General features: G+C 29.5%; 1 protein-coding gene across 11 annotated transcripts in view; it reads right to left on the bottom strand.

Annotated features, from left to right (window-relative positions):
- The window catches only part of LOC117169264 (putative transcription factor capicua), a 206,716-nt gene that overhangs the window by 107,065 nt on the left and 82,753 nt on the right, over positions 1–16,898 (bottom strand). The window lies entirely within an intron of this gene.

Genomic DNA, 16,898 nt, shown 5'->3' with positions numbered 1-16,898 from the left:
CAGATGGACACCCAAAATTTCTCTTGTCAAATATTACTTGCCAAAAAATGGTTTTATGCATGAAAGATTAAAGTCATGGAATGAGCTTTGTGACAATTCGAGGTAGGAAAGAAGACTTGAAGCCAGAGCTGAGAGTAAAAATGAAAAAAAAAGAAAGGAAATAAATAAATAAAAAATAAAGACCTGAAAGAAGCAGGAGAGAGAGGGAGGAGAGGGGGGGATGCAAGCAAGGCGCGTCGCTTGCGTGGCCCAGGTTAGGCTCTGGAAGAAAACAAGTCTCGTTGGATGGTGTGGGTAAAAGGACCAAGGGTAATGTACCTCCTCAAAGTCTGACTCACGGGCCATACCTCGGAAACAGTTCCCTCCTCCAACCAACCACTTGGACTATGGAGAACTATCCAGTATCCGCCATTATGTTGCATGACCTGTCGTTTCTATCTTGCGTTCCGATCTACCTTTTTAGAGCCAATTTCTTCTCTCTATACGTAAATTTATTTAATGGCCCAAATCCGAAATACTCATTGCCACACTTCAATGTATCTCATTACTAAAGTTGAGGCCCCTCACTTCTTTTGATTGCAACTCGCTTAAAAAAACCTCTGAATTGTTTAAAAAAAGCTTCTGAAAACTTAAAGTCTTCCAAATTCATAGGCTTGGATCACTTTTATCCTAAAATTATTTTGCCAATAGTTATTAGCGGGCAAAACATTTTTAAAAACCGGGGTTTTCGGTCAAATTTTTCAAGCGTCGACTTTCAACTGTTTCCAGAAAGCGGTCGACGTTTGGAAAAATCTGAACAAATTCACATATATTCTTTAAACGTTCTTGAATGAAATACATTTTTCAAAATTCTGAAATATTTAATAATTTACGGGGATTTATTAACAAATACTTTATATTGAGAACAAATGACGGTAGTTCAGTTTTGTAATGCGAGTGCAGTACAATAATTAAATTTATGTTAAAATCATTGTTACGCAAGAAATATTATTTTGAATATTTGTGAATTTAGTCAATCTTAGCATGTGGGCGGCACATCGGGACGAGTGGTAGAAAAAAAGTATCCTTTCGATTTCAATGTAACTTTGTTGTCACATATTCTATTCAGGGGGTCGTCTCTCATTTCCCCAGCTGCACTCCCATTTCCTTACTCCCCCTTAATTGTCCATCACTTCCTCTCATTTCCCCTACTTCCATTACCCTCATTTCCCTTCCCCAACTCCCCATTCCACTTCCCACCACTACCCCGAATTCCACTCCATTTATTTCCTCCATTCTCCTACTTCCCCTCACCTTTATCCTCCTGCTTTCCCTATCCCTATCCCACTTCTTCTACTTCCCCAACTTTTTTCGCATCTAATTGCCGTTCTCCTCATTTCCCCAGCTAACACATACCTTTCCGTACTCCCCCCTTAATTTCTTATCACTTATTCACATTCTCCCCATTTCCCCTTCTCCCCATACCCTCATTTCCCTCCCCCTCCTAACACATCACTTCTCCCGTTGCTTCTACTTCCACTCTACTCATTTCCTTCACTTTACCTACTTCTCCTCTGCAAATTTTCCCGCATCATAATCCCCTAAACTTTCCCTGGCCATAATTCCCCCTGCTTTCCCTACCACTTTTGGAGTTTAAAGAAAGAAACATAATCCAAACAGTAGAAAAAAATGTAAATTTTGAGGGTGATGAATATGTAAATTAGCTGGCACATATTATCCAATTTTGTTCTCATTTCGTGCATTCCAAAGTGAATTCGAGAATGTTTGATTTTTTACTGTCTCTCCCATTTGTAGAGGTATAAAAAAAGGGTCTGGTAAAATATGAAAAAAAAATCAAACAGGTATGTGATGTTATCGAAAGATAATGAAGAGCCTATTTCTATGCTCGGGACTATGAAGTCTATGAAATCCTCGAGACGAGAAAGGTGATTAGTCTAAACTCTAAACTCTCGCAGAGCAAGGCGAACCAAATATTCTCCTATCATGCCATGATACCAGCAGAAGAATTTCAGGAATGAAAGACTTCTCTTCCAATCATACACTAATTCCCAAGCAGGGCCAAATAAAAATAAAAGAAAGAAGTACTAAAAACCTTTCAAAGTCCCTCTTTTATATGGGCATTTTTCCATAGAAAGGTCAATTTGGCTTCATCGTGTATCATTGCGAACATTTATTGAATTGTTTTAAAATTTGGTAAATTTATTCTTTTTGTTAATATTAAACAAAAGCATAAGAATGATACAGATTATTTGACCCAAAAATATTTTAGGCGCTAAATACGTTAACAAATTGCTTTTCTTTATTATTTACTTACAAGTTGCGAAGTCTGAGTAGGATTCTCGATAGCAAGATTAATTAAATAAAAATTCTGACTATTACTTTCTCAAAAGCAGGCCTCAAAAACCATTATTCTTTCATATCGATTTTTAGTTTACCGAAATCAAACACAAGAGAAATTTAAGTTTTAAAGCATCAATATTATTTTTTTCTCGAACGCGGAATGACGATTTGATCAGTTTTTTTGTTGCGTTTTTTGCGTTGGTTTAAAAAATATCAATGTAGTTCTTGCATGAGCATATGTTCTTGCATGAGCATATGTTCATGCATTGCATTGTGTATTTTTGTTGTTTGTTTCGTGTAATCGCAAGTCAATTGCAAATCTATAAAAATAAATTAATTAAAAATGTTAAATCTTCCAAATTTAATCATTTTCAATTTTAAATCTGCAAAATTAAACTATACAAAAAAACATTCAAAATTGAAGATTTTTCAACTGTAAATCTTCAAACCTGAACTATTAAAAAAAAAGTCTAAAATTACATACCTTACAAATATAAATCTTGAAAATTGAATAATTAGCGACTATACTTGTATATTGTAGAACTTTGAATGTATATATTTAATTATTTAATGTTAAATGAAATCTTTGCTGTTTTGTCAAAAGATGTCGTTTTTAATTGACTAAACTATCATAATTGTAAATAATATTTTTCAATTGGGATTTAAATCGGTAATATTTATTCAGTTCTGCAATTCATTTTTAACCAATTTTAAATAAAAATTAGGTTTTTCATATTTTTTCCCAGGCTGAACCGGACTCCTCAATAAGGCGATGTGAATCAGTTCTGCCCTACACACTTTAGAATTGAATTGACCTAAATTCCATTATAATGTGTATTTACAAAAAAAAAATGAACAAAAATTTACAATTTTTTTGAAAGTATGCATCGAAATGGAATTTAGGTCAATTCAATTCTAAAGTGTCTACGGCAGGAATAATTTACATCGACTTACTGAAGAGCCTGGAGAGTCAGTTCAGGAAAAAACTCTCATTTTTATTTTTTAAAGGTTTAAACATTAATTGCAGAACAAAAAATCAATACTATCTACCTTAATGTCAATTAAAAAATCTTCATTAACAATTACATATTAAAAAATGAAGACTTGAAGAGATTTTTATTTTGAAAATTTACGATAAAAAATTTTGAAAGTTTTAAGTTTTACAATTAAAAATTCTGTAACGTTGATAATTTGCACTTGACATTCCTTTATCCCTGAGCGACCGCACTGTAATTTCACTGACTGGGTCGAAAATGTTCACGTATAGTTTTCAGCGTCTTAAATCGCTTAAAAAATTTTCAAAAAATTAACGAATACTTTGTAATCCTTCCAGAATGTGGACCGATGTTTCTTTACGTACAGAATGTATTACATTTGTTTTTATTAATTGGTATATTTATCAAAATTTGCTGGGAATTTCGAAGTGAAATTTCGCTGGGGTTGAAAGTGACCCATGTTCAACCGCGCAGGGTTAATTTTGATTATTTAGAATGGATAATTCTAGACAAAATTTAAGGAATTTTTATTGATATATTTTAAAAAGTTTATAAATTTCAATTTTAAAACTTCACAATTTAATATTTTTCAATTTTAAGTCTTTAAAATTGAACTATTACAACAAAAAAGCATTCCAAATTGGATAATTTTCTATTATACAAATTAAGTATTAATGAGTCTAATTAAAAATGTTCAAAATTGAAAAATTTACTTTGCAGGACTTCCAAATTAAACTATTCAAGAAAAACTTTCAAAGTTATATACCTTTAAAATATATTGGTGTGAAGAATTTTTATATTGGCATTAGGGTCTTATGAATGTATTTAATTACAAAACATGCATTGAAATATATTTATAGACCCTACTGGCAATATAAAAATTCTTCACAAAAATTTTAATAATTGGGTCAACTAAATCGGACAGTTTTCAAAAAACCAGTAAAAATGTCACAGAACAACTTTAAAACATAAATCGTAAAAATTAAATAATTTTTAATTCTATATTTATAAAAAAAAAAAGCTTAGGATACCCATTTTCATAAAATTGAAACCATTTTCAAGATTTTAATTCGCCTTACTGGATTAGACAACTTGAATATGGAAATTCTGTTACCAAATTTTGATCCAGCCATCCCAAAAACTTTAGAATACTAATATTGATAAAAATCAGACCACTAATGCAGATTCTGAAAAATGTCTTTAACCTTTAAATTAAAATTATGAAATGAAAGTTTAAAATGACCCGATTTTAAATAAGGAAGAAAAAAAAACAAAAGTTTAATGAACTCAACCACTAAATATTTATCAAATCAACATTATTACATCAATTATTACTTCACAAAGTTTCAAGCTATATTTGTGCACTTCTTTATCTTGACAAATAAGAAGCACGTGGTGTTTGCTTTTCTATATCAGATAAAACCAATGATCTAAGATTTTTGTTTTGTCACCAAGGGCCATTCACAAAACTACGTAAAATTTTAGGTGGAGGGGGGGGGGGGGGGGGGGGGGTGGTAAAGAAATTGCTAAACAAAGCTTCTTTGAATTTCATGTTCACAAGTATGCTTTGAAAAAAATGTTTGTTTGAATATACTTTGTTTCATTTAAATAAAACGTATTTGAAGTCAACAAATTTTGATCCATTGAAACCAGTTTTATGCGATCCCACCAAAATTTCTTTAAGTAAAAAAAAAATGTTTGTTTAAATTAAAAAAATTGCATACAAACAAAATTTGTTGTTTGAATCGAACAAACCTTTTTCTTAGCGAATGTGGTTTAGTTCCGAAGATAAAAGCTTTCGCACTTAATTCTGTATTTCTCACGCAGAAAAACGGAAACTAAGAGTCTTCTTTAGTATAGAACATTTATTAGTACTTCTTGCTTGAAACTTAAAGGCTCGAACGCCTCGAACGACATTTCCTGTTTTACCTTGTCTTGTTAAAGAAAACGATTTTGCTGCAGGTGGAGAAATTGTGAATATAAATCACTAGTTCCACCTGAAAATTTTTTTTAGTAATTTTAAACCAAATTTTGATGAAAACATTGCAGAAAATGTACAACTAATTGTGTCTATTGAATGTGACCCAAAAATTTATTTTTCAAAATTCCCTGATTTTTACCTAATCAGTTTTTCATTTTCTCTTGACATTAATATTCAAAAACAAACATTTTCATATTTAAAAACTTTTAACGGAATAAAACAATTTCAGATTAAAATTAAAAAATTTTTTATTCATTTATTTACTTCAACCAAAAAAGATGACTTTTCTAACATAACAGATGCATCATTACTCCGAAAGGACGTATTTAAAACATAGTTAATTTTTTAACACAATAATTAAATTTGCAATTAATTATTTTTCAATAGAGCTACATTTTCCAACCAAAAAGGCGAATTTCCAAACAACAAATATTAAACTTAACCAAAAATAGTTGCATTGTTAACCAAATTATTTCTTTTTTTTTTTTTTAGGAAAAAGTAGAATTTCAAGAATAAAAAAAGATAAATTTTCAATCCAATTAAACAAATAGTTGGATTTGAAACCTACAAAGATGATTTTTTTTTATTAAAAAAGTTAAATTTTCAAAAAAAGAAGTGAATTAAAAAATAATTAATTTTTAACAAAGTAGTTCAACTTTCAACCAAGCATGTATTTGAATAGGGTTCAATTTAGAAAAAAAAGATAAATTTTTAAACAAATCAAAAAAGAGGAATTTGCAACACAATACATCAATTTTCAACAAACTTGTTGAATTTTAAAGCCGAAATGACGAATAATCTACAAATCAGTTGAATCATCAAGAAAAAACGATGAATTGTAGAATTTTCTAGCCAAAAGCGAATCATGTAATAATGGATGTCAACCAAAAAAGATTTTTATTTTAAAATCAAAGTTAAATTTAATGAAAAAAGTCGAATTTTCCACAAAATTGCTGAATCTAACCCAAAACAAATTAATTTAAAACGAAACAGTGGCATTCTTAAGGATATACACTACCGTACGATCAATCTTGATGGAGGCTTCTAAACATAATTCAGAAAAAAACAATTCAAGTTAAAATTGTTTATTTAACAGCAGTTATTTACAAGTTTAGTTTTTCCTTTTCATTTAGGGAAAAGTTGCAACTCTTATTTAATCCTAAAGATCCAAGGCCTCATTTTATTCTTCGAAGGATTCTCTAGCTTTCTATTTGGGTGGATTTGATTAAAAAACATTAATTTTGAAATTATACCATTATTATTATTATTATTATTATTATTATTATTATTACAATGTTAGTTTAAATTTTAATTAACACCACCCAAATAGAATTATAGAGAATCCTTCAAAGAATAAAATGAAGCCTTGATTATTAGGATTAAACAAGAATGGTAATCTTTCCCTAAAGAGAGAGCAAAAACTAAAACTCTAAATAACAACTGTTAAATAAACAATTATAACCTAAATTATTTTTTCTAAAGTACACTTAGAAGCTTACGTTAAGATTTCCGAATCAATAATAGATGTATTTTCTTTGATTTTCTAAATCATTTTAAAAATTGACAAATCAAATTTCCAACTAAATGGTTCAATTTTTAAATAAATATTTAAGTATTCGACCAAAAATGAAGTATTTACATTTTTAGATTAAAAAATTATTTATCAACCAAACAAAAAATAATGTTCAAAAAAAAGTAGTTCACCTTTTAGTAGACTTTTTAACCCAAAATAGTTGAATCTTATTTTTGGGTACTATCATGCCAGTTTGCATTTAAGAGAAAAAGCGAGGAAAGGGTGAAAAACGGTAAATTTCTTAAAAACAAGGGGAAAATAAGAATTCTTAAAAAAAAATAGAAAAACAGGATAATAAAAGAAAGAGTTTGAAGCTAAAAATATATAAGTGATTTTAAAAATTGTTAAGTAATTATTGAACTTGGCCGTTGGAGAGCCATCAGTCACAAAATGATCACACTTAGCTCAAATTGATCATCAGGAAACGTACCTCAAATTGCCAATGTACTTTACGGGCTTCCCCTAATTAAACCCCAATGAAAAACTCCTCGAAAGCTTATTCCCTAGCACTTTTTAAAAGTCCAATAACTATTCTATGACCTATTCTATGGACCAAAATGAAGAATCGATGGTCAAGCGAAGGAAAGTTTCGAGAGGTTCTATTGTGAATTACCTAATTACACTCGGCCTGAGCCTCGTGCGGAGCGATTCAGCAAAGGCGGTGTTATTGAGACGGTCCGAGTCTGGACTAAAGGACTTGACAAGTAAAGGGAATATGGCCAATACTTCATAGTTTCTTGTCAAGAATGCCCGAAGAACATTGTGGAGAATTTTTTCCGGACTACGTTAGTTGTAGTGATACCTAGATAATAAACTGAGCCACCTCCCATGGACACTATTGACGAGGTAAGAGCTTTCCTTTAGCGGCCTTAACAACCTGTAACCGATACCTGGACCGGAGCCTCAATCCTCAATGAAAAAGAGAATCGTTTTGCGAATGCTGCGCATTATAATGCCATATAGAGATCCGAGATTTCACAATGGACACTCCGTGGAGTTTTGGAGGGCCTGAAGAGTCCACTCTACTCGAACATAAATCAGATAGGGCGATACTTGTTGAGTCAGGTAGAAGGGCGGGTCGACCCATTGTGCACATACCACCGTTCAGCAAAGGCCTATGACTGTAGGTGTAGAAATGTAGGTAGTAGTACCATACCTATAATATAGTAAAATATATAGTGAGTATATTTTCTATGGCGGGGCACCGTGGTCTTATGGGGCTACGCCATCCTGATGATGCACCTGCGCCTCGTCGTTCCAGGCGATTGTTTTACTAGAAATTCTACGAGACAGGGTACTCGGAACACCCCTCTAACCCAAATCCTATGACGGCACTGCGAGTACATTGTTTTCATTCTGTTCAACACGTGGGAACAGACACTGACTCGTGAGGCACCCCATTCAGTTTTAGGCATGCGGCAATGATGGCCATTTAAAAATTCATCACAAAAAAGTCACGCATCATCCCTTGCAGAAAGATTATTTTATACGGAGAATAAGGTTGTGTTGATACATGAAAAATATTTTTGCCATGACAGTCAATTTTGTTACTATTTATGGAATTATAGATTCAGACTTCATAGCACAAAATACTCCCGGTGACTTTTCACGAAAATAGGAGAATAAAGTCTATCAAATAAAATTAATGCAGACACCGTATTGAATTCAATATGAAACGTTTTAAACTGCGAAGATTTCAAGTCTAAATATAATGCATTGTCAACAAAAGTTAAGTTTTTAAATTAAAAATTCGAGTTTTTCAGGAAAATGTTACCTTTTAAATCCCCAGAAGATGAATTTCCAACCAAATAGTTTAATTTTTAACTAAAAGATATAAGTTTTTAACCAAAACAGTATAATTAAATTATCAGTTTAAAAAACATATTTTAACAATATAGTTAAATCCTTCACCAAAAAAGATTAATTTTCCATCTAGAAATAAAAGTGTTTAACAAAGTATATAAATTATCCACCAAATAGTTTAATTTCGACTTATAAAGAATAATATTACAACCAAAAATGGCATAGTAAAATTTTCAGATAAAAAAATTATTTTCAAACAAAAAGAAAAACGAATTTTGATCAAAAAAAATGAACGTTTTAATGATATATTTTATATGTTAATAAAAAATTCTAACTTTCAATTAATAAGGTTAAAAGCGACGAAATTTCAATAAAATACAATAATATTCAACTAAAAAGCTCCATTTTTACCGAAAAATATAACAATTAGACCAAAAGAGATGAATTTTCAAACCGAGAAGACGAATTTTTTACAAAACAATTGAATTTGCAACTAAAATGATGACCCTTCAATAAAAGAAGGGATTTTTTTACAAAGCTCTTCAACTTTTAATTAAGTAATTAAATATAGTTGGTATTTCAACTAAAAAGAATATAATTTGAATTACAAAGAACAGTTGTAATCAACAAAAAAGAAAAGCGAATATTCAACAAAATAGTTTAATCTCCAACCAAAAAGGAATCAATTTATTTTAAACAAAGAAATTTTTTTTCTACCAAAAAAGACGAATTTTTAACCGAAAGTTGAATTTTCTTCTATAGAAAAGATTATTTTTCAAATAAAAAAAGCCGAGTCTAAACGTACGGACGTGGCAAGAGGAAAAAGGAGCCAGAAAAAGGGGTGTGTTTTGTGACGTATAAACTCAATCACAAAAGAATCAATTTTCAACAAAAGAGATTAATTTTCAACTGAAGTTATGGACTTTCAAGAAAAACAAAAAAAGTAATTCAACTTTGAACCAAGTACAAGTTTCAACAAAAAAGCATGAAACGAAACATCTAATAGTGGATATTTCAAACCAAAAAAGATTTTTATTAAAAAAAATTAAAATTCAATAAAAAAGACGAATTTTCGACATTATAGTATTTCAAAGCCAAAGGCATAATAAAGACACTTTTTTTAAATAGGTTTTGAGCGCTAGAAAGAGAGTTTGGGTTTTCTCCTTGAAGAACCTTAAAGTTTAGAAGTGAAATTAAATTTTTTATTGTTGAAAATAATCGTTCAAAACATCCGCGCGCGTACACAAATTTCATTGGTTTTACAGACTCACTTAAAACTTATTTTCGTCAATAAAAATTAAAAAATGAACTTTCCAATCTCAAGGTTCTTTCAGGAAAAACATTGAACCTTTCTTTGGAGCTCGAACAAAAATTTTTAAAAAATGTTTGCTTCTATAAAAAATAGTGAAATACATTTTTGACCTTCACTTTTAAGTCAAATATTTATTTTTTCAACAAAATTTTACAATCAATGAAAAGGGCGTGAAAAAAGCGATCGAGATATTAAAAGAGCTCAAAATTGCCAAACCATAATGTATTCGCAAAAACCACTCAACTCTCATTTTCATAAATGAAAAATACAAATTGTGAACTACAGAGCTCTTAAAGAAAACGACCTAAGCTTTTTTCGAGATATAAAAAATGAAAAATGTGCCTCTTTAAAAAAAAAAAGCGTATGCAACCAACGATATCAATTTTTTCCATAAAATGCACAATAAATTTGTTCAACTTTGCCCAAAAGTTTGGATTAAATCGGGCAACTTGTATTTTTTGAGTGATTACACTTGAGAAATAATACTCCATAAATGAATATAAAATAGATTATCAAACACCCAGATTTGAAATCAGAGAGCCAGACCCTTTAAAAACGTTTGTAGCAAAATTCGAATGAAAAAAACTCGGATATCTGCTTCAAAATTGCATGCGATTGCGTGATACATTTTAAAAAAATATAAGATTTCAAATTCCCAGACTTTTTTTCTGATCTGAAAGGATCGAATATGTTATGGTTGCACTTTATTTCTGTGTAAAGGTCAACGTTGAGTTTGTAATTCGTCTTGCGCGACGACATTTAGAATTTCAAATTGTTGGTCAACGTGATTTTATAAAATAATTCAAACCAAAGTATTCCCAAATACGTTTCAGACATTAAATGAAACGACTACCAGTAACACACAAAAAAATCTCTAACCAATTACCCTTAGAAAAATGTCTGGTCCCAATATCAATATTGAATAAACACTATTATAAAATTTTTTAATTAATCAAAGTATCTAGCGTATTAAAAAAACCCAGTAACCTTTTTTTACAGTGAAGAAATACTTCTTTCGAAATATAGAAATTGTAGGTCGTAGATAGTTGAAGTTTGAGTTATCGAATTTTAGATAAAATAATTAAATTTTCAATAAAACAGTTGAATTTTTAACCAAACCTTTTCATTTTCAACCTAAAAATATGAATTTTCTACCAAATGATAGAATTAAAAAAAAAAGAATAAACCTCAACCAAAAGTAGTTTTAATTGAATTTTCTAGAATACCATTTCATTTTTAACAAAATTGGTGCATTTTAAATCCAAAAGGACGAATTTTTGTCCAAATAGACAAATGGCCAACAAAACAACTGAATTTTCAACAAAAAATGACTTTTAAACAAAATACTCGAATTTTCAACATAATATTTGAATTTTCTACTACAAAAATCAATTTTCAACCAAATAATCGGATTTTGAAACAAAAAATATTAAGGTCCAACCAAAAAAAAAGAACGATTTTTTTTTTAACAAACTGGGTCCACTTTCATCCAATTAGTTGAATATTCAACTTAAATAAACAAAATTTTGCCAAAAATAGAATAGTGCATTTTTAATAAAAAAAAAATTCAACCAAATTTTTGAATTTATAAGGTAAAAAGACAAATCCTTTACAGAACAGTTGATTCTTCAACCGGAAAATGTGAATTTTCAATGAAAATAGTAAACACTGTAACCCAGAAAGAAAAATCTCCAGTAAAACAGTCGAATTTTTCAGCCAAAAACATGAATTTTCACAAAATAGTTGTATTTTCACCCAGAAAATATGAATTATCAACTAAAAAATATTAATTTTCAACCAATAATTTTATAGTTAAACTTTCAGCTAAAAATTAATTTCCAACAAAATATTCCAACAAAAATAATGAATCTTCAACTGAAATAGTTACATTACTAATTTTAAAAATTACTTTTAAACAACAACAAAAAACAAGCTTTTAAACAGAAAAGAAAATCTTTTCACCACAAGTAGAGTCATCAGTAGGAAGCAACAGTAAAAAATAAAAAAATTCAAGGTTTTCCCGGACCTACGGCCGCACTGTACAAAAAGTTTGGAATAACTCAGTCAAATTTCAACAAATTCTAATCAATAAATGCTCATTACACGCGAAATTGATCTTCATTTCAATATATTGACAGCAACAAATAATTCGATTTCAAAAGATGTCATTCAATTGTTGTTAACTTTGAAAAAATCAGGAGTAAATGAGAAATTTTGAAATATTTTTTATTAGAGCATCGCAATTTTCACCGTGATAAAATGAACAATCTATTGTTGAAAATGTGTATTTTTCTACTTTCAAAACAAAACTGAAATTTTAAAACTAAATGAAAACTACTAGAAAACAATTTAGCAGATTTTTCCTTTTTTCAACAGAGACCAAGTTTAAAACTTATATTTTCTTGAAGTGACTAAAAATTCCAGGTCCATGAGCTAAATTCAAGGACTTTTCCAGGTGTTCCAGGACGCTAGTCACTCGAGTTAATGTCATTTGTTCTAAAAGGTAAGAGTGAATTGAGTAACTTGAGTACCTATTCAATTCAAGCCGACTGAAAAATCAATGTCGCTTGACTCGGTTAAAGTAACGATTAGCTGACACGTGTTTCCCTGAACCTGTGGAGTATAGTGAAGTGAGTACTACTGGCAACAATAAAACGTGTGCGAGTAAAAACTCACTTCTACGTTAAGAACACAAACACCAAGTGACTTCCGGTATTCTTGACAGATAATGGTATCGTCGGGATATGCCAAGAATTCCATTGCAAATGCGATATGAGTATTCCAACACTAGGGAGACATTTTTGCTGATCATTTATGTACATAAATCTGACTAGAATTTGCCCAAATATGCCCCTGAACAAAAAAAATTACTTATGTTATTCAAATATAAAGTTCACTGATCTTAAAAAAAAAATTTATCTCTACCATAGACAAGACTATGTTTAACATTGTAAATTCTGGAAGCATAAACTGTAAATAAGTAATAATAATCGCTGAAAAAAACTATAAAATTACAATTTTAGACAGCCAAGTTTTGAAATATATGTAAAAATGAATATTTTATGAACGGATGAATAGATGGTATATGCATAAGCAATACGCATTTCTTCCAGACTCAAAATGACATGAAAAGGGCGAGTCTGATTTAATGATCAGTAGATCACTAGTCGTCAGACAGGATGTTATACGCTATTGACGTGACATTTGGTTCACATCATAATGCCATCGTAAATCTTTATAATAGTCAAAGGTAAAAAAAATGGGTCATAAAATATATCACTCATTTTCAAGACAAAAACAATTTTCAAAGAAACCATCAATAAAAAGAGCTGCCACAGACTAATGTACTCGAAAAAGTGGAAAAAGTGACTAAATTAAGCGAAAAAGAGACTAAAAGTGACTACTCTTCACACAATAAGAGGCTTTTAATTTATTTAAATTATGAACTTTCATTTTCAAGAATAGAAGAAATTCTTTTGCTGAATTCGGGGGCGAAAAAAAGTTCACAATTCTTTGAATAAATTTTACAAGTAACGTTCAGACAAATTGTAATTAACTTCATCATCAGCTAAATTATACCTTTGATACTTAACTGCCGTATTTAGATTCTTAACCTTTGAAGCAAAGAAAAGACGTATATTAAACAAAATGGTTGAACCCTCAACCAAAACAGATTATTAATTTACAACCAGACAGTTACATTTTTAACCGAACACTTTAATTTTCAAGTAAGAAAATAAATTGTCTACAAAAAAAGAAGTTTCAACCAAATTGTTGAATTTTAACCAAAAACATGATTTTTTAACAAAATAATTTAATAGAGTAATTAAATTGACAGTTACAAAAATTAATTTCAAACCAAACAATAAAACGAAGTTTCAACAAAATAGTTCAATTTCAACCAAAGAGATGATTTTACATCTGAAATGATGAATTTTTAACCAAAAAAATTAATTTATAACAAAATAGCTAAGTAATCGATTAAAAAAATAATTTATTATCAACCAAACAATTGCATTTCTGAGCAAAAAATATTACATTTTTTCAGAAAAAAGAGGAATTTTCAACCAAAAAGTTAATTTTCTACCAAAATAAGAGATAAATTTTCATCAAAAGAGTTGAGTTTTGAAGTTAAGAAGTCGAATTTTTCGAAAACCTTTCACTTTTGATCCCGAAAAGATGAACTTATAACAAAAAGGTACTTTTTAACGAAGCGAGTTGAATTTTTAATTAACTAGTTGAATTTTCAATCAAATGGTCAACATTTCAAACAGAAAAGATTAAACTGTAATAAAAAACAGTCAAATAAAATTATGATTTATCAACAAAGAAGATTATTTTTTTACCTAAATAGACTAATTTAAAAAAAAACGGAATTTTCGAACAAATAGTTAAATTTGTAACAAAAAATATGAATTTTCAAAAATAAAGTTAATTTTGAACCAAAAAGTTTAATTTTCTACCAAATTGATGAATTTTGAACCCTAAATAGACTAATTTAAAAAAACAGTGGAATTTTCGAATAAATAGTTAAATTTGTAATAAAAAATACGAATTTTCAACAATAAAGTTAATTTTGAACCAAAAAGTTTAATTTTCTAACAAATTGATAAATTTTGAACCCTAAACAGACAAATTTCCTAGAAGACAGTTGAATTGTCAATAAAAGACCCATGCAGAAATTTCCCTATCTTTCCCTATTTGAAGTTGGGTTTCGATTAGGTTCCTATTATAATATCTAACCTAGAAAAAACTGTTTGGGGCCTCTATCAGAATATCTAGTCTAGAAAAAACTTATGGGTGCCCCATCAGGTTCTAGTGAAGAATTTCGTGCCTCGTATAGGTGTGGAAAATCTATCTTATCCTGTCTTTTTTTAAAGAAAAAAATTCTGTTCTTATGAAAAACTGTAAATGTTTAGAAAAAATTACATTTCTTGTCATTCTAAAAAGTTTTTAAGTAGTCTAAAACGGCAAAAAACGAAATATTACAGGAAGAAAAATTTCAATAGATTTAAATTATTTATTTAAAAATTATTTTATTGATATTCCTGCTAACAGTTCGTATATTTTATATGTACACAATAACATATAATAATAAATGTTTAATTAGAAAAAGAGAGTTCAGCATTTTTTGATCAATTGCAATCAATTAATATTTATTTTTTGAATAACTTTTTTATGCTATAAATTCAATATTCATCACGTAATAGAAAGGGTCTAGACGGGGCCCTACTAATCATCGGGCAATAAAAGGGCACTCTCGTTAGGGCCTTCTGAGAACTTCTAGCTAGAACTTGGCTAAAACAGCGTTACAGAACTAGTCAGGCCCACTCCATTTTCCCAGACGAGCGCCCGATTATAAATAAGGAAATCTATCCAGGGCCCTACTAAACCCCGATCGGAATTTGTACATGGGGAATTCATTTTCAGCCTAGAAACATGACTTTTCTACCAAAAATATGAATTTTCAATCCAAAAAGACGAATTTTCATATAAACGGTTAGAGCAAAAAAAAATAAGAAAAGGGAGATGTTGTTCGAAAATAGAGAAAAAAGGGGAAATTTCTTTAAAAAAGAGGAAAAAAGGGGCATAGAAGCAGAGTACGAAGTCGGATATTGAATACCATTTTCATAACATAGATAACTAATAACTACTACTATCATTTCTGCAGCATCAGTTTTTGTTTTCTTTGCTATGCTATTCAAAATTAGTTTTTTGTCAACTGAATAAAGGTTTTCCATCTCCATTATGCTAAAAGGCTTTGTTACAAATTTCAAAAGCAGGTCGCCTCTATCGAATATAATAGTATTTCCTTTTGATACGTACCACGATACTGATACTGTAATCTGAACAAAAATGTATTCTTTAACAATTAATTTAAATGAGTATGATTACTTGTCAAAAGCATACATTTTATTCCAAGATAGTATGAAACAAGAGCTGTAAAAACTGGATAATTCTGATCAACTGGTAAGGATAAAAGTGCAAGTTAAATGAAAGTGGTGATAAAGTATCACGTTCAATAGGCTTCTTTGTCGAATGCGTATCAGTGAGAATCGTCCGTGACATTCACGAGTCAACTTTGTCCTTTCTGACCTTTTCATGGCAAAAATGGCATTTTATCAATTAACTTCATTAACGGGGTCAATTATTGCCTCCCTCTTGTAAATATTATTTACTGTTTACTAAGTCATCGTCGTTTAAATTGATTGATTGTTTGCAAAAAATATTCATATAATTAATAATCAACAACATCTATTTAACCTAGGTGGCCGAAATACTTTATTTGAAAAAATGAACAATAACTTTTCAGATTAAAATTTAGAATGGATTTTCTGTTCAAATAGAGGAATGTTCAAGAAAACAATTGAACTAAAATAAATAAGTTTTTAGAAAACAGTTGACTAAAAATGATACATTTTTAACTTTAACCCATGTAGTTGACTTTTCAATTAAAAAGATTAATTTTCAACAAAATAGTTAAACATAAAAAAAAGTTGATTTTCTAGTTAAAAAATCGAATATTTTTGAAAAACTCTTTTAATCCCGAAAAAATAAATTTAACAAAAAACCTCATTTTCAACTAAGAGAGCTGAATTTTCAACTAAACAGTTGCATTTTCAAGAACAAAAAAATAAATCAGGTACTGAAAAAGATTAGATTTGAACAAAGAAATTTAGGTTATCAAGCTGAAATGTTGAATGGTTTATCGAAAACATTACTTTTAATCCCGAAAATATAAATTATAACAAAAAAGTTCATTTTTAATCGTAAAAGATGAATTATTAACCTAATACCTGAATTTCAAACGGAAAAAAATTAATTTCCAACTGTTCCCAACTTTCAATTAAAAAAACAGTTGAATGCAATAAAAAAAACGAATTTTCCATAAAA

The sequence above is a fragment of the Belonocnema kinseyi genome, chromosome 3, assembly GCF_010883055.1.
Source record: "Belonocnema kinseyi isolate 2016_QV_RU_SX_M_011 chromosome 3, B_treatae_v1, whole genome shotgun sequence".
Lineage (NCBI taxonomy): Eukaryota > Metazoa > Arthropoda > Insecta > Hymenoptera > Cynipidae > Belonocnema > Belonocnema kinseyi.
This window is presented reverse-complemented; position numbering and strand designations above follow the sequence as displayed.